This window comes from Pongo pygmaeus, chromosome 19 (assembly GCF_028885625.2).
Source record: "Pongo pygmaeus isolate AG05252 chromosome 19, NHGRI_mPonPyg2-v2.0_pri, whole genome shotgun sequence".
Lineage (NCBI taxonomy): Eukaryota > Metazoa > Chordata > Mammalia > Primates > Hominidae > Pongo > Pongo pygmaeus.
The window spans coordinates 70,554,921-70,578,541 of NC_072392.2; the positions used below are offsets into that span (position 1 = coordinate 70,554,921).

The 23,621-nt window shown below is 37.7% G+C and overlaps 1 protein-coding gene across 6 annotated transcripts in view; it reads left to right on the plus strand.

The window, feature by feature from the left end:
* Nucleotides 1-23,621, plus strand: part of SKAP1 (src kinase associated phosphoprotein 1) — a 307,330-nt gene that overhangs the window by 108,413 nt on the left and 175,296 nt on the right. The gene's annotated exons all lie outside the window — the stretch shown is intronic.

The window sequence follows — 23,621 nt, forward strand, 5'->3', positions numbered from 1 at the left end:
AAACAAACTAAAATCATGAGATAGTTTTTAAAAAGGCATTACAAGTTACTTTTCTACTTAGAATCAGTAAGGACAATGATTAATTTACAACATAATGTGAAGAGAGTGGCAAAATTTTATTGGGAAGGTATGTTTAGAAATAATATTTTGTATAAAAATTCAAAATTAAAGTTTATAATTTATTGAGAATTAAATTTTGAAGATGATGCCTAGCCCTTTAAAAAGTCACATGTTCAATGAACATATTTTCTCCTTCCTTAGATGCTTTATTAACTAGCTTATTACTAAAAAAAGCCATATATGGCCTTTCTTCTTAAATTTTGCGTGAAAGCTAGTATTTTGCATGAAAACTAGATTTTTTAAAAGCCTTATATGACTTTTTTTTTTTTTCCTTGAGACGGAGTTTCGCTCTTGTTGCCAGGCTGGAGTACAATCGCGAGATCTCAGTTCACCGCAACCTCCGCCTCCCGGGTTCAAGCGGTTCTCCTGCCTCAGCCTTTCGAGTAGCTGAGATTACAGGCATGCGCCACCACTCCCGGCTAATTTTGTATTTTTAGTAGAGACGGGATATCTCCATGTTGGTCAGGCTGGTCTCCAACTCCCGACCTCAGGTGATCCGCCCGCCTTGGCCTCCCAAAGTGCTGTGATTACAGGCGTGAGCCACCACGCCCAGCCTATGTGATTATCTTTAAACTTTCTGATTTAATGAGGTAAGAGCCTAAGAGCAGAGGTTAAAGGAGATGTATGTTTCAAATTAATTCCTGGTTGCTATCGAAGAATATGTATCTATATATTCTGCCAAATTAAACTTATTTTTTTTAAAAAATCCACATTAACAAAAACTGTTTCTTAACTCACTAAGATTCTGTGTCCTATTCCACAATTTCAAAAGAAGTAGCTAAAACAATCGGCATCATTCTTCACCTAGATAATACTTTCTCTGCAGCTAATAGCCCCTTGTTCATCAAGGAAACGAATGTGCACGGAGGTGACATGTTCTTTACCCACTGCTCTTTGTTCTAGGGTCCCTCAGACTGATTATATCAGCCTCAGCACTGATAAATATCCCCCCAAACTTTAACACTATGTTAAATTGAGTTATGAGGTTTTAAGGTTACACTCCTCTGGCTGAAGGTTGATTGTCTCTGAGAGATAAAGGAATCATGCTCAACGATAACAGAATCCTTGCCATGGGATAATCCTGGTTATTGAACTCATAGCTCTCTTTACTTGGTTACTTGGTCACTCTTTGTTGTTTTTTTCCCCCCCTGGGGAATAACTGGCTACTAAATTTGTGATTCACCACTCTTCACCCACTCCCCCAAAGATATTTTAGCAGGACCCACGACACTATAGCAGTTGAAAGAACGAGACAACTCAAGCAAATAAAACAGCTTCTTGAAATATGCTGTCACTTAGGGTGTGCCAACTGCCGGAAGCAAGAGGGACACAATTCTTATTTGCCCTTCTGGCAGCATGAATGAAGAGGGTGGGTTGCAGAATGCTTCCCTTCTCCTTCCCCCAGCCTTCCAATGTCTCATGCATATGTTTAACCTCTGGTGGTTTGTTTGGTTTTGGTTTTTCTTTTTAGAGTTGTGACTTTTGGATTATGCTCTGATGGCAGAAATTTTAGACTTGCTGTCCAGGCAAAATTTTAAGCTGCAACCTTTGTTGGTGACAGTGATAGTGGCAGTCCTTTATGCCAATCTGCAGTTCCAATCCAAATACCACTCCATAAATGTCTTTATAATAGTAAAAACTACCAAATAATGGTAAATTAAAGGCTTTCTGATGACTTGTGAATACTCAATTTTTTTCCCTCTCATATAAAATTTTTAAAACTTTTAAATTAAAACAAATAATCAACTGGAATTGATAATACCATAGAGAAAAACTTAAGTTTACCTGCATTCCAGGAGTACGAGAGAAAGCCCTGTATAGGGAGAAGTGTTTAAACAAAAGCATAAATACTACCATCCTGCAAGAGATTTATTAGCCTGGCCTTCATTACCAACAGCAATCACTTACTTAGCACATAACTATGCTGAATGCGTGGCACTCTATAAGGTGAATTAATAGTACCTGCTTTCTATAATAAATTTATTGAATGCCTACCACGTGCCAGACATAGTATTTTACACACTTTACCTCTAATCATCATCACTACTGTGCATTGTAGGTATTATTATTTCCTTATCACAGATGAAGAAATTCGAGTATCAGAAAAATTAACCTGCCCACGTTCCTCCACTAATAAGGGGGCAGAGGCAGGATGTGATCAAGTCTCTGTAGTTCCAAAACACATATTATTTCTCGTATGCCACACTGCCTCACAGAAAAGGAAGTAACATTGATTGTTTTTTGTTTTTTTGTTTTTTTTAGACAAAGTCTCGCTCTTGTCCCCCAGGCTGGAGTGCAATGGCCTGATCTCGGCTCACTGCAACCTCCGCCTCCCGGGTTCAAGCGATTCTCCTGCCTCAGCCTCCCAAGCAGCTGGGATTACAGGCGCCTGCCGCCACGCCCGGCTAATTTTTGTATTTTTTTAGTAGAGATGGAGTTTCACCATGTTGGCCAGGCTGATCTCGAACTCCTGACCTCAGGTGATCCTCCCGCCTTGGCCTCCCAAAGTTCTGGGATTATAGGCGTGAGCCACCGCGCCCAGCCACATTGATTGTTACTCCTCCAGATTTTTGTGTGCCCTGGTAAAAGGAAAACAGAGACTCCGGAGTTACTTTAAAAAGCAGTAGCACATTAATAATGGCTACCATGAATTGAACACCTACTCTGGCAGGCATTGTGCTAGGCAATTATATAATTTCTTATAGTTATCTTTTAAGTCCAGTATTTAAAAAGGCAAAGGGCATCTAATTTCAAAATTCATACCTTTCCCACTACACCACATTGTCTTCCACTATTGTAGAGAAAAGGGGGCTCTAGCACTGTCCAATAGCACTTTCTGTAGTGATGCAAATGGTCTATAATATTTGCATTTTCTAGTAGAGCAGTCACTAACATTTGTAACTATTGAGCACTCGAAATGTGGCTGGAAGACTAAGAAACTATTTAAAATTTAATTTTTTAGTTAATTTAAATATACCCTTAAATAGCCATATGTAGCAAGTGGCTACCAAATTGAAGACCACAGCTCTAGAAAAATGACTTCCAAACTAGTCAAGAGTACCTGAAAATAGTATTTCAGAAATTTCTTTAAAAACAGATGGAATGGAAGTTTGGTGGGTGAGGGAGAGTAGAAAGGAAGGCTCAGATATAGGCTGGTTGAGGAGAAGGTCAGAGGTGCAAGGTAGGTGAGTAGGCAGGAGAGCCCTCAAATAAATTTATGTGAGAAGCCCAGAGAAAACAGGATGTGGAGTGGAAGAAAGGAAGTGACCTGGCAAAGTGCTTTGAAGAAGAGCATTAGCATCCATAGTTAATGGATTTGCACAGATTGAAAGGTAAATAAAAATCAGCACTTTTTTTTTTCAGTATTCACCCACTGTAAATCATTACTTGACATTTTGATTGGTGGCTTTGGAGTAAGTTGTTTAAATGGTACTGAGATGTTTGTGTAGGACAGAAACTTACACTGCTATCATCCTATAGAACTCACAGAGCTCCTGGGTCATAGGGCTCTAAGTTTCCTCAGTACGGGGTATCATTTATTCCTTCACAAGTATTCATTAAGTCATATAGGCCCTCTTGTTTCAAGTCAGTGTCATATCTAATCTTTCTCAAGAGATAGATTTTTCCAACACATTAAAATATTTTTTCATTATAAAAGTATTTAAGCCCCTGATACTAAGTAATGCTGTCACGAATTTGTACACTTTATAGCACTTTACACTTTAAAAACCTTGTTCAAATGCATCACCACATTTCACCCTCACAGCAGTCTCGTGAGGCGAGTAGTATCCTTGTTTGATAGGTGAGGAAACTGAGCATGAGATTCATCTGGGATCACACATCTCACATGTAGCAGAGCTGGAACCCAGATGACAGCCAGACAGTTGCAGAGTGTGGGTTCTCTGATCTCACTCTTGCCATTGTTGTTTCTCAGTATTCAACACTCTCTGTGGTGATAATTATGGACATCACAGTGAGCTCTAACACTTTCATGCATGAGTATCCATTTTTCTGATTAAGAAACAGAGGCACGGCGGGGCACAGTGGTTCATGCCTGTAATCCCAGCACTTTGGGAGGCCAAGGCGGGCAGATCACTTGAGCTCAGGAGTTTGAGACCAGCCTGGGCAACACAGCAAAACCCTGTCTCTAAAAATAATGAAGAAAAAAAATTAGCCAGGTGTGGTGGCATGCACCTGTAGTCCCAGCTACTTGGGAGGCTGAGGGAGGATGGCTTGAGCCCAGGAGGTTGAGGCTGCAGTGAGCCAAGATTGCACCACTGTGCTCCAGTCTGGGTGTTAAGAGTGAGGCCTTAGAATAACAGGTTGAATTGCCTTCCTAGTAGGCAATTAGCAAAATGCAGACGGTGGGAAACTCCAGAGTCAAATATTCCAGTACTTAAATGGATAAATTATAAGTAAAAGAAAGGGATGAAAGGCAACATGTAGATTAAAAGAGATTTTTAAAAAATAATAAAATGTCTTACATGGGCAAGAATTTTTTAAAAAGAAAAGAGAAATTAAGGTGCAGATGTATTGGAACCCTGGTCTGAAAACCGTGATTTATTTTCTGCTCTATCACTTAGTCTCAAACTTTATACCTTTCTGTAGCGAAACTGACAGAAAGAATGTTCCATTAGCTTAATATTCAGTGATCACTTTGGAAAATACATATTTAAAATTTTTAAAAATAAATAGCAGTTGTTGTTCTTTAGTGTGTTGATCCTAGTGTCCCTTCTGAATGACCATAAGCCTTTTGCCTATGCAATTTTCTTATTATGCTGGGCACGGTGGCTCACACCTGTAATCCCAATACTTTGGGAGGCCGAGGCGGACAGATCACCTGATATCAGGAGTTTGAGACCAGCCTGGCCAACATGGCGAAACCCCGTCTCTACTAAAAATACAAAAATTAGCCAGGTGTGGTGGCGCATGCCTATAGTCCCAGCTACTTGGGAGGCTGAGGCATGAGAATCACTTGAAGCAGGAGGCAGAGATTGCAGTGAGCCAAGGTCACGCCACTGCACTCCAGCCTGGGGGACATAGCAAGACTCCATCTCAAAAAAAAAAAAAAAAAAAAAAATTCTTGTCACACACCTTGTAGTTGACACTTAAAATGGTTCCTTAGAAAGAAAGCATTTAGATTGGAGAGCTTTATAATAAATTCCTAGTATTCTATAAATCTTGATAATACCCAAGTTTAAAGTTCTGTGGTCATCAGAATGGGGAATAATCTAGAAAAACCAGTGGGGGGATTATTAGATATGTATTAATGTCCTGCTCTGAATTCTGATCCACAATCAACCTAGGAATAAAAACAAACATTTAAAACAGTTTTCAAACATAAAAGGAATACACTTATAAGGTGAGCTATAATGTCCAAGTGTTCAAATTTGATCTAGATAAGCCATTCAAAACGAAATCACTTCTTCACTTACAGGGACGCTGAGTTTGCAGAAAAAAGTGTTCCAATGACAGACAACCTTGTACATGCTACTTCCAATCAATTCTGAAGCTCCAGAAGATTGAGGAGCCTGAGCCATTTGACCTATAGAGCTTCCCACAAGCTCTATAGTTTCTTTTGTTTTTATCATCTCTATTTCTGTAGCTTTGAAACAAATGAACTTATCATGATTTTAAGAATAATATGAGGCAGGAAGATTTTGACAGGAGTTTTAATTAGTCTGGCCCATACTAAAACAAACAAATGCATTTCCCCCCTTTATGGAGACAGTTCTGGCAAAGAGCAGGATGTATGTACAAGCATGTTCATTACCAGCTAGTTTATAATAAAGGTCAAATTATTTATGCTTTACACCCCTGGAAGGATTACAAAGTGTTATAACATTAATATAACATAACTATTTTTAAGTTTCCCTATATTCTACTTGGTTATAACTTGTAGATTTACGTTGTTTGCACACAAAGATAATGATGATGATGTGTGTGTACATTTTTGACAATTCAAAGGGTGTTTGTGTGAATTAATGAACAGTTTTCCCTTTAAAATGAAAGCTACTTATAGTATGAAGACTCTTTTGCTTGTAAATATCTGGTAGAGCACTTTTGTCATGGATTCTGAAATAGAAGAAGGTCAAAGTCTGGAAAGATATACATTGTTTTCCCTTCCATAAAGATTATTTTACTAATGAATGCTTCTCTCTAGATTGTACTTTGGTAATCCCGGACACTTCCTATTTTTATTTAACACCTACGGATTCTTGTACAGCACATTATATCTAGAATTGAAATCCAAAAGAAAATAAGTATAAACTAACTGTCCGACATTAGATATTTTATTAAATAAACCTTGAAAATCTAAAATTTTTTAAAAGGAATTGAAATCCATAAACCAGCTTGGAGCATTTTCTTTAGGAAAACAGGGAGTTCTGACACTAATCTGCACCTTCATCCAACATTTATTGTGCCTGTTGTGTGTCAGACATAGCCAGGCACTGGGACTACAGCAGTGAATAAAACATGACCCTTACCTCCAAAAACAGGCACACAGTCTAGTTGGAAAGACAATATTCGGACAGTAATTTGACTACTGAGTAGTAAGCACCAAAAATGAGGAGCATAAATGGTGATATGAGAGCATAGTGGAAGGAGCAGTAACTACACTTGGAAAGAAAACTGGAGACGAGGGAAAGCCTCTCTGAAGAAAAGATATTTAATTATGTCTTTTTTTTTTTTTTTTTTTGAGACGGAGTCTCACACTGTCGCCCAGGCTGCAGTGCAGTGGCCTGCTCTCCGCTCACTGCAAACTCCGCCTCCCGGGTTCACGCCATTCTCCTGCCTCAGCCTCCCGAGTAGCTGGAACTACAGGTGCCCGCCACCTTGCCTTGCTAATTTTTTGTATTTGTTAGTAGAGATGGGGTTTCACCGTGTTAGCCAGGATGGTCTCGATCTCCTAACCTCGTGATCCACCCGCCTCGGCCTCCCAAAGTGCTGGGATTACAGGCGTGAGCCATCGCGCCTGGCAATGATATTTAATTATGTCTTAAAAGAGCAATAGAAATGTATCAGGCTGACCATGGTTGGGTGGCAGTAGGTGAAAATACTCACTGTTGGGTAAAAGTGTAGAGAGTGACCACACGCTGCAGGTGGGTAAATAGTTTGGTATAGTTGAAATTGGGAAAAATGTAACAAAAACCTTAAATGTAAATGCCCTTTGGACTTACCAATTCAACTTTTAGGAATGTAATTCAAGAAAATAAGTATACACAATAACATTTAATAATGTTCATTGTAGATGTTTACAAAAATTGGAAACAGGAGAAATACCTGAGCTACTACCATGCAACAGAATATGTGCAACCACTAAAAGTGCTGTTTGTAGAATAGTATTTATATAATGATTATGGAAAGATGTTAATAGTTTGTTCAGTGAAAAAATAAGGTTATAAGACAGTGCATACAGTGAGCTCCTACTTTTTGAAATTTATGTATATGTGTGCAAAGAAAAAAGATTGTAATTCTCTTCACCAAAACATGTATAATTTTTATAATTAAAAATAAGCAATAAGCTTGGAAATAATACAGCTCCTGGAACATCAAGTAATTAGAAACAACCTAAATGTCTAATTACATGGGATTGGTTTAATAAATTATAGTACATCCATGTGATGGAATGCAGCGCAGCCATTAAAAATCATGTTGTCAGTAGAGGATTCATATTGTCATAAGAAAGTGTTCATGATATATTAAAGGGAAAAGGCAGGATACAAAACATATGGAAAGGACATATACCAAAATGTTACCAGTGGATTTTTCTGTGTTATAAGATTATGGGTTGCTTTTTTTCCCCTTTGTGCTTTTCTATATTTCCTAAGTTTGCTGTTTGAACATGTTACTTTTTAAAATGAAAGGTCATTGGTTGTTTTTGTTTTTTCAAATGAGCATGCTAGAAGTTGTGACATTAAATAAGTGTTGAGTGTTAACAGCTCAGAATACATGAGAATCCACAATAACATGAGAACGTGTCAGGAGCAAACAGCAAAACAACAGCATGTGTTTTTAAAGATCGGAGTGTCTCTTACAATATGCCAACCAGACCTGGGAAGACTCCCTGATCTGTCCCTGGAGCAGTGTTAGGAACAGTAGCCAGTCTCAACACTGTCGCCTATCTGGAACCTGACCCCACTCAGCATCGTTCCTCTTGTCCCTCTTTTTTGTCCAGGCCTTCCTATGTATCTCCCTCTTCGTTATGTTCTTTTTTGAAGGTAATGCTAATGTCTGATTCAACTTTGTGTTCTCACTCTTCCAGCCTCTAGGATCTAGCATGGTACTTTTCACATAGAAATGCTCAATAAATGCATTTATTCTTAGTATAATGTGTATTATTACTAGTAAATACTTGTTAAATAAATTTGAAAATAACAATTTAAAGCTAAAGGTCACAGTGCTTTCTATCATAATGCCTTGGATTTTGTGCCCTGTTTGCCCAGGGCAGCCCATTTAACGAACATTTTCAAGGATAACTTTCTAATGATCTAAGTGAGAAAATTTTATTTGGTTTTAATTGTTGAGTTTCCATAATCCATTAAATATAATCTGGACTCTGTGAATAAAATTTCTTGTATATTTTCCCAGTACTAAAAATACATTAGCTATGCTGGAGCTCATCTGCCATTTCTCTGTCCAGTGATTGATACACTCTTCTGAGGTTTTACTGCAATTTGTCCACATTAACTTGGCTTCTTTTTGTCTTGCTTTTTTTTTTTTTTAACAGTTGTCTGAAAACTTAACTATTTCCCTCTTCCAAGTTGTAACATGCTCTGCTAATTGTCTATCAGCGTTCATTCTACCTTATTTCTTTTTCTTTTTTGTTTTTGTTTTTGAGACAGTCTCACTCTGTTGCCCAGGCTGGAGTGCTTTGGTGTGATCTTGGCTCACTGCAACCTCTGCCTCCTGGGTTCAAGCAATTCTCCTGCCTTAGCCTCCTGGGTAGCTGGGATTACAGGTGCATGCCACCACGCCCGGCTAATTTTTGTATTTTTAGTAGAGATGGGTTTTTGCCATGTTGGCCAGGTTGGTCTCAAACTCCTGACCTCAGGTGATCTGCTCGCCTTGGCCTCCCAACTTGCTGGGATTACAGGCGTGAGCCGCCACGCCCAGCCATTCTACCTTATTTCTTACTTATAGAACCCTTATTTCACAGGGGCTATGTGCCCAGCTGAAAAATACAGAGGGCAGGTTTTTCTAATAAGGACCTGAGACACAGTTCTGACATCAAGGTGTAAAGTGAAGTTGCTAGAAGAACCGTCTCTCCAAAATAAGAAAGTTGAGAAAGCCCTTTGCCCCTCCTGTCTTCACCTTTGCTTTTGTTCTGTCACCGTCTTCCTGCCTGGAATATAGACTTGCCGCCTATAGATACAGCAGCCACTTGCTCAGAGATATTATGTCTTACCCATGGCAACAATCAATAAGTAGCAAAGCTAGAAGAACATAAATATCCAGTCCACTCTTTCCGTTATACCTTGAGTGTAACTGTCAATGAACTTCCCTTTATTGCAGATTCTAGTGATTTTCCCACCCCCAAATGAACCACATATCAAATGAAATGGGTCTAAATATATATGCATACACAAATATGCATAATACAATTCAGCAAACATTTCAGTCTCTTCCTGTGCAAGCTCTGTGCTAAGACATAAAGAGGAGAGCAAGACTATCCCTGCCCTCTGGTGGCTTATAAATAGATTTATGTGCAAAAGTAATGAAGGTAGAATATGCTAATTTTATAATGTAGCAAGAGAACAAAGTAATGTAAGATCCATCTTGAATGGGAAATTCTATAAAAACTTTAAGAAGGTAGTAAGCTTTGAAGTACTGTCAGCAGTTAAAAATAAGGAAAGATAATGCCAGGCAGATAATGAACTATGAGCAAAGATATGAAAGAAGACATTCAAAGGGGTTTCTTGGGTAGAGTTCAGTAGTAGGCTATGGCTAGACCATAGGCTGCACAGGTAGGAACAGGAGAAGATAAAACTGGAAAAATAATTTGGGTATGGATTGTGAAGATTATGTTCAACCTTTATTTTGAAGGTGATAGGCAGCTGTGAAGTTTTTTTAAAAAATCACAGATTGACTTAGTCAGGTTCATATTTTGGGAGGAAAGGGTGATTAGAGAGAAGATGAGGAGATGCTTGCCATGGTGTTGGTGAGCAGTAGTGAGGACCTTTCAATGTCAGTGGACCTTTCAATGGAGAGATGGACTGGAGAGAGCATTTTACCTTTAAAAATAATGAAACAGGTCGAGCGCAGTGGCTCATGCCTGTAATCCCAGCACTTTGGGAGGCCGAGGCTGGCGGATCACAAGGTCAGGAGATCGAGACCATCCTGGCTAACACGGTGAAACCCCGTCTCTACTAAAAATACAAAAAAATTAGCTGGGCATGGCAGCAGTCGCCTGTAGTCCCAGCTACTCGGGAGGCTGAGGCAGGAGGATGGTGTGAACCCAGAAGGCGGAGCTTGCAGTGAGCCAAGATTGCGCCACTGCACTCCAGCCTGGGTGACAGAGTGAGACGCTGTCTCAATAGTAATAATAATAATAATAATAATGAAACAGAAGGATGAGCTGGATATAAAAGATCATTGTGGAATATTGTTCCTGAAAATCTTTTAAAATAGGGTGACTAACTATCTCTCTATCTTGAACAAGTTACATATTTATATCTAGAGAGGTAGGGAATTGGCCCAAATGATTTCTTGAGGGGTCATTCTTTGCTTTTGGGTAATTAGAAAACATATACAAATGGGTAGTTCCTTCTATACGCCAGTGGGATTCTTGGTTAGCTAAGTGTTGCTTGTTTCTCTCCATTCTGTTGGAGACTGCTAGCCATGTTACTGATTAGTATCACATCCTCTAAAAAATGTTGGAGAAATTCTGGGACCTCACATACTAAGGGTGCTCATTATCTGGATGCCTGTCATTGGCTTGGCTGGCCTAGGCCTGGAAGCATAGATTTCCACCAGAAACAGAAAGAATTTGACATATAATGGTGTTCAATAATCACTGCCTTCTGCTGCTCCTTGCCCAGCATAACAGTTAAATGAGAGTTTTGAAGTATCTAGGAATTTTATTCATTATTGTTCTTTTAATTACCACTATTACTGATAGTAAGAAATGCTTTTTCTTTAAAAAAAAATTGGTGGAGGTAGAGATGGGATCTCACTGTGCTGCCCAGTCTGGTCTCAAACTCCTAGGCTCAAGCAATCTTTCTGCTTCGGCTCCCAAAACATTGGAAGTACAGGTGTCAGCCACCACACCCAGCCAAGAAATCCTTTCTCTTTTGATAAAAACTTGTATGATTTTTTTCTGTCTGATTGCGTTTTCTTTGCCTTAGTAAGATTTTTAAGAGAAACTTACTTTCTTTTTTATATTGCAGTAACCATTAGTATTTTTAGAAGTTATAAAGTTCAGGCCAAGTAATTTACTTTTATTTAACATTTATAAGTGTGCTGGGCACTATGAGTTTCTACAGTGTTATAGGTTTTTATGGCAACTTATTTCCAGGAGAGTAAAGAAAAAATTTTCTTTAGAAAGACATCCTTTTCTAGAAGTATCAGTTTAATCTTAAGATACTATTACTGATTTATTATACTTCCCAGAATAGACTTAGGGGATTTTTAAGGTGTGCAGAGAACAAATAAGATCATTTAATTAATACTTAAGGCTGAGTTTTTCCTGATGACATGTTCTTGAATTGTTACTCTGTTATTTGTGGTTCATGAGAGACTGTTTCTTGGTAATAATAGATATCATCAATAGGAAATTCATCCTTTTTTCCTTTTAGCTTCATTTTTATTCCTGGGTTATCTTGCATGCCTTTGGATCTCTTGCCTCATGAAATATCCTGGTAATTTTGTTTTCAGGGTTTTGTTAACCTTTGGATTACTAAAAGACTATGAGATTATTTGTCCATTTAATAGATGGTTATCATATTGGTTATCATATAAGGGATATTTTAGATACTTGGTCATAAGCTTTCCTATCAAGCCTTCAAAATTTTTATTAAAAGAGAGGAATTCATTTATTTGTCTGTTTGTTTGTTTGTTTGTTTGTTAAGACACGGTCTCACTCTGTCACCCAGGCTGGAAAGCAGTGGTGTGATCACTGCTCACTGCAGCCTCAACCTCCCACGCTCAGGTGATCCTCCCACCTCAGCCTCTTCTGTAGCAGGGACTACAGGCTCATGCCACTACACCCAGCTAATTATTGTATTTTTTGAAGAAATGGGTTTCACCATGTTGCCCAGACTGGTCTCAAAGTCCTGGGCTCCGGTGATCCACCCACCCTGGCCTCCCAAGCTGCTGGGATTACAGGTGTGTGCCAACACACCTGGCCCAGAATTTTAAAATTACTGGTCCAGTCAAGCTATGGAGCAACATCATTGACTACCATGATCTACTGCTGCTTCTTATGTCCAGAATACTCTGATGGAGAAAATAATTCACATCTCCAAGTTTGTCATTATGTTCCCAGTTGAAAAAAGTCTTCTCCAATTCTTTCTTTCTTTTTTAAACTAGAGACAGGGTTCTCTGTGTTGCCCAGGCTGGTCCCAATCCCTATTCTTTTACATTAATTTAAATGTCATGCTAGAGGCTCTAATTAAATTGTCTACTCCAGGACTATAGAAAGGGTGTGGCAGGTGAAGATTGTCCCAAAAAGGATTCCTCTGGAGATGAGAAGACCTTGGGATTTATGGCAGAAGCGCTTCTGCAATGTACCTTTGAATCTGTAGGGGACTAGAAACAACTGAGATCCAGCTCCAGTTTCATACTCCTGATCAATTCCTTTTGCCATTCCAGTCTATTTCTTCTGCTTTGTTCACTGTCTCAGAGAACCATCTATATAAAGCCCAAAACCTCATGTATTCAAAAGTTATTCTTACTGTTATGTGTACTTCTTTAAAGGTTCATTTCTCCTTTTTGTTTCCACTTCAAGATGGTTATTTACATTAAGTTGGGAATTCTCGAGACTTTGAATAAACTGAAGCTAATAATAGAAATCTTAATTTTTAAGAAAGCAATTATTTTTCTTCCCTGAAGCAAGGTCTTGCTCTGTCTTGCCCAGGCTAAACAGTGGTGCAATCATGACTCACTGCAGCCTCAACCTCCCATGCTCCAAGTGATCCTCCTACCTCAGCCTTCAGACTACCTGGGACTATAGGTACATGCCATGCCTGGCTAATTTTTAAATTTGTTTTGTAGAAATGAAGTCTCACTATGTTGCCCAGGCTGGTCTTGAACTCCTGGCCTCAAGCAGTCCTCCTGCCGTGGCCTCCCAAAGTGCTGGAATTACAGATGTGAGCCCCCACGCCCAGTCACAGAAAGCAAAGATTTTTAAAAGGACAGTTATGAATACAAATACAACCATTTGTATTATCCCTACATTATTCCAAACACATGAGAGCCTAATTGTGACAGTGGTGACAGCAAATTGTGTAAGTAGCTTAGTGTGTCAGAAAAGCCAAGTGAATGAAAATATCAGTTTTGATGTAATTATAAGTGAGACCTCTTAAGTGGGCCACCCAGCATGAAATCAAAGTGAGCCAGCCTCCTGCTTTGAGTATAAGATAATTGCCATCTGAGGTCAAAAAGAAATGATGTTCTTGATATAGTATTGCACCATTAGGTGTATTATTGAATTTGGGTTGGTGAGAGTAGAGCTTTTCTCTGAAACATCTGTTTGCTGTCAGGGCAGCATGGCAAAAGGGATGGACCAGTGTTCTGTTTCAACATGGCAATTCCTACAAAAGAATGTAGAAATATGAATGCCTTCCTAGGTGCTTATGGGCTTATGAATTATGGTGCTTTACATGAAATCTAAAAATCATTGGTATTGTTCATGTGTCATAATGAAAGTTTATTTGTGCTTTTTTGGTGTCATTAAGTCTTTTTACAGTATTACACTTTCTAAATCTTTTCATTTTATTGATACTTCTATTTTGCATTATTTTTCTCTCATACCTGTTGATTGCATTTTTTTCTTGATTTAACTCCATTTTATTTTATTCTTGAAGTACTTTAGTTTCTACCTCTACCCTTTGATTGCTTCTTTGTTTTTGCTGATTTGTATGATGCTTTCTAACTTAATGTCTCATGAGAGTTTAATATTTGTTCTAGTTTCAGCCATTAATAAGCGTAAAACACATATTCATCCTGAAAAACTCAGCTAGATTCTTATTTGAATTATTCCAGACCTCGAAGTGACCTGAAGTTACTTCAGTTCCTTTTGTTTACAGATAAAGATGCTAAGATGTAGAAGTGTTAAGCAACTTGCCTATTATCATTTGTTTTCAAGTTTTATTTAACTTTTGGTACATGAAAATTATTCATATCCAAGTATATTTATTTCAAAAGAAAATTTTTATGAACATTTTATATGACCAGCTGACTGGTCTAGGTATAGAATTATGCTTTGCTGGTCCAAACCTTTGAGCACTTTCATTTCTTCATCTTTAAAATTGTTCCTATTATATAACTTGATTTCTTAATTTAATTCAATTTTTAAAATGTTTAATGCCATGTTTGTGATAGTTCTACTTCTGTTTGGGAATTGACCCCTAAAAAAGAAATGAAGGTCAACTGATCATCATTTAAGTTTAGTCTTTATTTTATGTTCATCATTTTTATATCAACATTGAGATAATTTTTTTCCTCAATTATCATACAAGGGATTGGTGATTTTTCATAGGTTTATTTCCATTGGGAATCCCTTCTCTTTATTCAGCCTTGTCAACAGATGAATGCCCATGAACATCCGTCTGAGCATAGACTCAAGGATCATCATTCAGTATGGCTCAGAGAGGCTGGCACTTTTCACTCCTGCATGAGCATCTGGGCCTTAGATTGCCATGGCCAGGATGTGACTGTCAGCCCTGCCCATGATCCGGGGGCTGGATACCTGACACATGTTGGATGTGATAAGGGAGGAGATGAAGGATCAGATTGGGATTTTTTTCCACAAAGGCTACTAGGGGAGATAAGATCTGTATGAAATAAGAATGGTATAAAAGAAATAGTGATAGATACCATAAGGAAGATGTGGTTTCAGTGTTATGCAAGTTGGGGAAAGAGAGAGCTGATTTTTAGCAGTCTGATCAATAGCTCATCTTAGTGTGGTGGTCTCTGTCATGTGAACATTCTTTTGAGGTTCATATTCAAATGAACATTAGGTGGAATGTCTGCCAATTGCTTTGACTATTCTTCATCCATTCATTTATCATTGAGGACCTACTATGTGCACGACCTTAGACTAGTACTGGGGATGCAGAGACGAAGCTGACAAAACCCTTAGCCACATAGAGCTCATATTTTACTGGGGCTGATATGTTATATAATGTCAAGCCATGGTAAATGAGCTGAAACTAAACACAACAAAAAAGACTGAAAGGCAGAGAGAGAATGACTAAAAAGGGTGACAGTAGATCTCTTTGAGAACAGGGTGATCAGAGGAGGCCTCTGAGCAGAAACCTGAATGAAATGAGAGATCAAGCCGTGGGTTGATCTAAGGGAGGAGCATTCCAGACATAGGGAATAGCAGATGCAAAGGCTCTGAGGTAGAACCCATCTTTGAGTGTTCAGGGAATAATCAAGAAACTTATGTGTCTAGAGCCACACCTGTGTGGCTGGAGTGAGATAGAGTGTTAGGAAATGAGATTGAAGAGACAGAAAGGACTAAGTCACTGAAGCCACACTAAGATATTTGGATTTTATTTTGCATATCATGGGAAGCAACTAGTGAGTTTTAAGCAACAGACTGGCATAATATAATTTATATTTCTAAAAGAATTCTCTAATTATTCTTTGTAGAATTGATTTTAAGGGGATAGGAGTGGAAAAGGGGGAGAGACTAGGGTGGGGTATACTGGATGATCCACAGGAGATGGGAAGAAAATATTAGCATATATGTATATACAGGTTGAGTATCCCTTATCCCAAATGCTTGGGTCCGGATGGGTTTTGGATTTCAGATTTTGGAATATTTCCATATACCTAAAGAAATATCTTGGGGATGGGATCCAAGTCTAAACATGAAATCCATTTATGTTTCATATATGCTTTATATGAATAGTCTGAAGGTAACTTTCTACAAGATTTTAAATAATTTTGTACATAAAACAAAGTTTTTGTTAAGTACTTATGAGTAGAAGTTTCCACTTGTGGCACCATATCAGTGCTCAAAAAGTTTCAGGTTTTGGAGCATTTTGAATCTTGGACTTTTGGATTAGGGATGCTCAACTTGAATATGAGAAATAAATTAAGCTTTTGTAATATTAATGAATTATTAGTATCATATATAAGATCTGTAAGTGTACACAGTAAATGGATAGTTGTGTCTAATAAAAATTTACAATTGGGGAAATCAATTTTAAAAAGTTTGAAAACCACTGTTCTACATGAGAGATGATACTGGCTGTTCATTGGCTTCCAACATCTTTTCTTTGGAAATTGTCATAATTATTTTTGTCCTTTTATTCTTTTTCTTATCACTATGTAGCAGTGGTTCTTCATTGCCATAAAAATGAGCATGCACAGGGAAGCACACATGCACATTTGCGTATAATTTCAGAGTGTTCACAGATACCACATTAAGAATCTTGACTGTAGAGGATCATTTCAGAGCATGCTCAACCCCAGGGATATGACATTTATCCATTTTTCTGAATGTTCCAGCATTTCTATCCCTGTTTTTGTCAATCCTAAAATTATTATATGAGTACAAATTTTTTATTTACTTCTTAAACCTGGAATTCTGACTTGCTAGTGAGGGCAGTTTGTTTTAGTTATATTTTGCTATCCATCCATTTCTCAGTGAACTATCTTGAGGCTTAGAACAATAATGCCAAATCCAGTATTTCTCTCACAGTATAGGCATCCTATTTCTCTCTGTTTCCTGGAATGTTGCCTGGGATGTCAATATTAATATATATTGACAAAGGTCCTTATGATAGCCAAACAGGAATTAGAAGCAATGTTTTTATAATCCATGATGTGATTTTTAACATGGATCCCAGCCATCTGGCTATGTGTTGCTTTCATCAAAGAAACTGACATTCCTCTGTACTTTCGTGGTTACACCTCAGGCTCTTGGGTAGAAGTGGGAGTTGAGATCAGGCATTTTTCAAGTATTCCTCGGATTTTTTTTTAATAATTTTTGTACTTTTCTAAGTGAGGGAACATAGCAGATTTTACCTGCCTTTTAGAAACTACCTAATGGCCCAACATTGTGGGAACCTTCCAGCCTATTTTGTTATGTCTGTCCAACCCTAGTTACAATTGACACCATAAAATGTTAATTTTTTAGAGATTTCCCTCAGTATACACTGTGATAATTTCCTACTTAAAGAGTTTAGCCACCTACTTTTTTTTCCCTCCCTGTTTGCTGAGGCCTTTGGTTTCAAAGTATAATTAAAATTAATTGCTGATAATAAAATGCAGGATGCAGGTCCACTGTGATGGTCAGATGCAAGATTACTTTTTTCTTCCAATGTTGTTGAATTTTTGTAAGGGAGGACACAAGAAGCTCCACCAAAATAAACAGGTGATTTGACTTTATAGGTGTTTTCTTTCCAAGTCTTTTGTCCCTTCTACCTATAAAGCCTGTTAATGTTTGGAGGCAGTAGGGATATGATGCAAAAATGATATAAAGGAAAATCGACTGTCATTTTGTTTCTGAGAGAACATGATGCCCCTGTATATAAACTATGCCATAAAGAAGTGAGAACAATTTCTTCTTTGTTTACTCTTTGCTGTTTAACTTTTTGCAATTCATCTTTCTTTTTCAACAGTCTAAGACAAGATAATGAAAACTCTCTGTGATTTCAGTTTATTCCTTTTAAAAATTAACTTGAATTAGAGACGAATACTCACAAATTCATTTTTTAAAGTCAACTCATAAAGTTTCCATCAACCTTAGTTTTGCTTTTAAATCACATATTTTCTTTTAAAAAATGTATCCCATTATTTAAACTTTCTTATTAAAGTCTTTGCTTGGGATTTGTTGTACCAAACTTAGCAGACATCCCCCACCTCCCCACCATCACATACATAGTCCCTTTAAAAAATGCAGAGCCCTATGTTTAAATTGATTATACCAACTCTATTGATATTGCCTGTGTCTGCTTTATAACCTGAAGTTTGTAAATTATTAGGAGAGAGTCTGAATCATAATAGATTGATGCTAAGAAGTCAGATAATTTCAGAACCTTGTGGGAACTTTCTGGTTTCCACTCTTTTATCTCCTCAGAAGACTTTTTCGTGAAAGACAGGGATTAGTGACGACTTTCTAATGCAGAGTTGGTCTTTAGTTTTTTTGTTTAAAAATGACACTTTGAACATGTAGTGCATAATGCATTGAAAGGTCTGTTGCCAAGCAGCTTGAAACCTAGGGGGCATTGTTGAATTTGAAGGAATAGTGGGTTCAGGGAAGGGACCAAAAGAAAACTTGAGAAAAATAGAGTAAGACTGAAAGTGTTCTATGATAATTAGAATAAAAATTGGATATCAGAACTTCACGGGTCAGCTTCTGTTCACACATTTAGCCTTCACCTTGCAAAGAAAGGGATGTATCAGGTAATTAGGTCAAATCAATGATTATATATCTTTAACTCAAGTGGAAGGGGCTGTAATTGTGATGAAATTTGTCTGAAGGGGAACGCATGGGGAATCTTGTCAAAGGTCATGAGTTCAAAGGGGAAATTAAGTTCAAGGTTCGGTTCCTGTTCAGACCAGCCGCGCCCCCCCACCCCCCCACCACCCCACCACCCCCCCACCACCCCACCACCCCGCCACCAATAGTGCATAACAAGAAACCAAGCAACCCATATTTCTATAAACAAGTTATTTTCTCATTTTGGAACGAGAAGATTTTTTCTCATCCATATCCCTTTAGGAATATAGAATTAAAGTAGTTATACCTCCTTAATGGAGCATTTTCTCCTGATGTAGACAGAAAGAAAACCTCTCGTATTATATTCCCGGCTTGTTGGTTTCTTCTGCTTTGTTACTGATCACACAGAAGACACCCAGCTGCATGGAATGCAAATAAACAGCCCACCTCCAAGATATCATATGGCCAAGTATCTCCTAATGCAAATTCCTGACTTGTTTACAGAATAACAATAAAATGTTATAAGTTTAAGATTGGAGGCAATGAGGAGACAGCTAAGAAAGTTGTTTGGGGGTCTCTCTCTCTCACACTTTCTTTTCCTGAATTCAGTTTCCCCTTAAACTTGATGAAGTGGAACAAAAATTCACCCTTGTCTTGGTCATTCTTCTGAAACAAAGGGTCTATTCTCTCTTTTAATGCATGTAGAACTTCCATTAAGGTTGACCATAAGCTCTTGCATGGGATGAAAAAAGAAATAGCCCTCAAATCTTTTCTTTACCCTGGTATTATTTTTAAAGGACAAATAATAAGAACATAGTTTCACGTAGTGTTATAGAAACCCGTGCTGAGGAGACACAGCCTTTAAGACCCAAAGGCCTTTAAACATTCTGGATTCTACGTCATCCTAATACATTCTTTTCTATAAGATTGTTCTAGTAAGTGTTTTAAGAAAGAGAAGTATATGCAAGAAAACAAATTGCTTGATTACTTAAAACAAATCAAGAAAATTCTTGCAGATATTAAAAGTTTTTTTTCACCCAATCAGATTTTACCTTTGTACTTCATATAGTGATGCTATTACTGATTGGAAAACAAGAAGCATAACTGGTAAAAGGAAAACTGGCAATCTGTTTTCTCTACAGTAGAGTTTATGTGTTTGGACATGTAACCACACATGCACTGGAGCCCAAACTGGGCTAATGGCTAAAATCGTATTTTAATGTTAAATGTGATTCATGTAACAATACAAAAGTATTTCAAATATAAACACAAGTAGCCAAACCCCAGATGCTTGTGTCTTCCTTAGAAAGATTTTTGTAGAAATAGATTCTTGCCATAAAATAGGACAAGAAAGCATTTGATGCAACCCTACCCATATTTTTGCTCTTGATTTTCCTTGTATTTATCATGGCTGGTGCTTGGATAGGCTTATTATCCTGGGGTTTCTTCTTGAACAGCTCTATCTTTTTGTGTCAGAATATATGTGATTTCTGTCTGTAAACTCTAAAGTACTTGCCGAATTTTAACAGAAAAATAATCTCTGATACAGATCGTGATTGATAAACTATTTTGGAATAACCAGGCCCGTGAGTGAAGATCCTAGGAGGCAGGTGCCTCGCTTAACTGAATGGGTTTGGGAGGGAGGGAAGAATTAAAGGGCAGGGGCAGTTCACACTTTGGTTAAACTCTAGCAACTAAAATTTCTACCCTGGTAAAATTTAGAAGTTCAAGGAATAGCACTGCCATGATATTAATGACCTTTGGGGGCATATAGAGTTCAGAGTTCATTTTCTATTTACAACATCCCTTGCTGCTCCACCTCTTACCCTTAGCCTTCCCTCCTCCCCCCAAAAAAAGCAATTATTTAGGGCATTGTGACATTCAGCCTGGCTAATTTTTATACAAAAAAATAGAGTCAGTGGAAAATGTAGCAGTTACATATTGGTAATGGATAGAACTGGGGATGCCCAATGTGGGGAGAGGGTATCTCCTGAGCAGTTCAAAGTTCATTCTTTGTTCACATATAATGAAAAGTCTTCAGTTATCAGGTATTTAAACCCAAATCAGCAGTTCCATATCCGTAACCTGAGCTGAGTGTTCCTCCATCTAATGGCCATGCTGCTGTCGTTTGCAGTGAGTTGGGTGACACTCGATTTGTACTCTGAGACGGGAACAGATGGGCTTTCATTGTGAGACTCCGCCTGTATGCAAATGTGAACGGAGTTTCACCCGATCCCGGGGTCTGACCTGACCGTGCACATGCATTTACTCAACGTGGCTCAGCCTGGGGGGGGCGGCGAAGGGGGAATAAAAAATGGCAATCGGATAGTACCAGCGGCAGGTCAAGTTTACCATCCGTCTTTCAGTGGGACTGAGATGGCAACACAGTTATTTAGTTTCAGTGTTGATGTGCGTTGCAATAAACTCCATCATTTCACCTGTTTATGAACCCAGCCTCGTATGAGATCTCTGTGAAATCAAACAAAGCTGGCAATCAACTCTCTTGTTTCCAGCAGAATAGGGGATTATGGACTTTTTTTTTTTAAGCATCTTTAATTGTTCCCCTGCCTTACATACATAAATCAATATTTTTTCCTCTTGCCCTTTTATTTCTTACATTGAAATTATTATTTTCTGATTTGGAGGAAACAAAATACATTTTCCCCAAATGCTTTTTGTTTCAAATTAAGAAATATGATCATTAATGTCAGAATAAACAACCAGCATTTTAGATGTCGATTAACTGTTTTGCATGTACATAGCAATGTATAGTCTCTAATAAATCTTACAATTAAATGTGCAGCCCTTCATTAGAGTGAAAATATGAACAGCTGTAATACACATTCTATTGACAGAGAGAAATTTAGTTTCATTTGTAATTTTTCACATTGGGAAAGAATGAGAGATGAATTGGAACCACAATTGTTTCTGTAACTGTGGAGTTTTTCTTCACATGTACAGAAGGACAACAAACCAGTGTCTCTGACTTCAGGGTCTAACAGCAGTGATTTGCCTCAATTTTCTTCTCTCATGAAAGTAAATTTCTCTTGGGAAACATATAAGCCTTTGGCTGGAAAACCCGTAGGACAGACACCCCAAACTGTAACAAATAACAAATTGATGCATTTCTTCAGTACATCTGTTCGTTAAGGGGTTTTGTTAACCGATGTCTGGAACTGGCATAAAAGAAAGAGTTGCTAAGAATATAGTGAAAGTTGGTGCATGCAGCAAAAACTGCCTCTGATAAAAGATATTGCTTTTGGTAATGCATACATATTGCTCAGAATGGAAAGAGCGTCTTCCGAAGTAGTATTTGTGCAAGTGCAGGCAAAACCAAGACAGGCTTCCCTCAAAAATGGTGCCAAATTGTCATTGCCCAAAGATTCCTTTCCACCTTCCTTTATTCCAAACCTCATTAAAGGTGCAAGGCCAACATACCAAGACAGCATTTTCAAGCAGTTCTAGAGAGTTAGGCTTGAAATTATTCCAAATAGAAATAAATGGTCAGGGCTAGAACTAGCATTTGTCTACTAGGCACCTAGTAGTAGCTGACAGACATAATAAAGAATAAAGAGTTGCATGACAGTATAGCAGGTATTTAAAATTGTCATACTCTTCTCCTTGGCTATTGAAAATGGATTTGATTATCTTTCTTGGTCTCTGAATATGTATTTCCAAATAGATAGGAGGTTTCAAGAGAGCATATATGTGGACATATATGTATCTATACATACCAACACATATGTATATATTTATATCTGTGCATAGAGACCCTTCCTTATACAAACAAGGTTTTATGTGAATGCAGGATTTTGTGTCCACATAAGCCTTTGCTCATGGTTGAATTATTACAGACCACCTTAAGTTAAGGATATTATTTATATCCTTAGAAAATTTACTTGAGAATTGTCGAGGCCATGCTTACCAGGGAATTCAAAACATTTATTTATGTTAGAAGCAGGGGACTTATATGTTTTAAGTTTAACAAGAGGCTTAACAAAGTTGTATTCTGGCATGAGTAAGCTCCTAAAGACTTTTTTTTAATATAGTGAAAAAGTAACATGAAAATATTTACAATACAAATATAGGAACCAAGTTATTAGAACCACTACTTATGGTTGTTTTTTGCTTTAGTAAAATGATGTATTTTTTAAAGTGTTATCTAAAACCCACTTGAGATTTAGAAATCAGCAGTTTCTTTTTTTAGTGTCATATTGAAAGTAATACCATGAATTGGGATGAAAATGCTTATTTTTTAATGTTCTTGAGGAGGAAAAAGCCCATATACCATCAGTTACCCCGATCAGAGCCTTCAGGTATCGAAAAAAATGATACTTTTCATGTCTTTATGAAATCTATGAAAGTTTATTTTTCTCAAGTGATTGTGTCATGAAGTACTTGTCAACAAGGAGGAACTGAGCTCAAATAAACAATAATAATAATAATAACAAACATTTATATGGCTTTTATTACGTACCAAGGACTCTTATAAGTGCTTTATGTATATTAACTCATTTAATCCTGGCAAAAATCCCATGAGGCATAGTTCCTATTTTTATCTCCATTTTACAGATAAGGAAAACGAAACTTGCCCCAAGGTTAAATAGTTTCTCCCCGGAACAGAAAATGAAAAACTGTGAGAAATTAGGACTCAGACTTTTAGAAAGAACTTCCATGTAATTGGATGAATGATTTGTCTTTCTATGCCTATTTCAGCTGTAGAAAATTATGATGTCTTCTATAAAAATCACATTTATGGAATATGCAACATGTTTGCTAAGCAACAAAAAGGAAATATGTAATATTTCCACTCCTTGATATACCTAATGCTAGATGACGAGTTAGTGGGTGCAGCGCACCAGCGTGGCACATGTATACATAT